Below are 1,654 nucleotides of genomic sequence, written 5' to 3' on the forward strand. Positions count from 1 at the left end.
TTTGCGGTGATAACGGCTGGTTGGTGAGGCTGGTCCATATTGGTGTGGGAGCAGCGTGTCTGCTTGGCGTTCTTAAAGCTGTTTTATTCACAGAAACTCGTCTTGTTCAGTTTGTGAGGACTCAGCTCTTGCCTCTGTATAGAAAGAAACACTTAAATTAGACTGTTATATCAGCCTGGACAAAAACTTTGTTTCACTGTAAACTGTGACTACTGTACGACTGCGTGGGAACAATAAGTGAACAACATTTTCAAACACACCGCACATATGAGTATGTGAATGTTTACAAGTGTGAGTGTGTGTGATGTTTTCACTGTATCATTCCTGTGTTGGTACATGAAACTATCAATAAATATGTCATGACTTTTTTAGGGATCTAATTGTGGGTGACAAAAAATGAATTCATTTTAACAAGGGTCACATTTGTTACCGGAAACATACAATAAAACAACAGAACTACTATATATTCATATTTGTGTCATTCAATTCATGAAAAAATTTTAATGTCAGATGTATGTAAATATCAAATCACTGAAACTCCAGTTTTTCATGTTTTTTGTTAATTTGGAATGTTATAGCTGTTTTATGTTTAATGTTTTAAGCAACAACCTTTATAATATAAGATAAAAATAATCTTTGTAATGATGATAGCGTAAATTTAACTAGCCCTCTTTTGCACAGTGTTGCCCTCAGGCAAGAGAGACCTTTTCAGCCCCCTCTCTGGCCTGATTTTTGTTTTTCTATTTTTTTACACTTGTAAATGCATTATTGCATAGTTTCTAAACAATCCAATCAGTTTCAGGTGTGATGGGATATCAAGGGTGAAGGCGGGGCATACTTTCAGGAAGTGATGCTGCATGGTCTGTGGTGAAGGTGAGAAGTTTGATCTCTTTTTGTCCTGTCAGTCATTGATAACATAGAAGTAAAAATACTGGGATGTGCAAGAACATGTCTGAAACATTATTTTATTAATTTAATTTTGAGGGAATATTGAGGAAGAATGGCACCCTGGAGGAGGTTTGATAGACAGTGAAACTTTTGAAGAAAGTAAGTGTTGGAATTAAAATCTTGTAAGAATTAGCACTGGTTAGAGGAATCAGTATAGAAAAGCACAACCAGTGTAAACACCTAAGAAAATAACTGGGTTTTCAAAAGAATTGAAACAACTGATCAATTAATCAATTAGTCCACTGACAAGAAATTAATCTGTAGCTATTTTCATAATTAATTGTTTAAACATAATTTCAATTACAAATGTAAACTATTTTCTGGTTCCAGTGTTTTGGTGTTTCACATTTTCTGCTTTTCTGAGTTTTCCATCATTGTCAAATGGAAATCTTTGCATTCTGGACTGCTGGTCAGACAAAACCAGACATGTGAAAACCACTGGCTCATCATGGGAGACAAAAAAAGGGGAGCTGCAGGAAGCCAGGTTCAAGGGCACTCCAAAACTAATGTGCAACCAGTGTTGTGTACACCAGTGCTTCACAGCTGCAAGCAGCTGCTTCCTAGCCCTTCACACTGAATGAACTTGTGAGGTGAGTGAATTAATATCAAGTATCATGTGTTCATTAATCATTTAAATACCTAACTATGCTGAATAACATTTGATGATGAAAACATAATATGTCTCTGTCATCTTTGTCTCCTCAGG

The sequence above is a fragment of the Monopterus albus genome, unplaced genomic scaffold (genome assembly GCF_001952655.1).
Source record: "Monopterus albus unplaced genomic scaffold, M_albus_1.0 scaffold89.1, whole genome shotgun sequence".
NCBI lineage: Eukaryota > Metazoa > Chordata > Actinopteri > Synbranchiformes > Synbranchidae > Monopterus > Monopterus albus.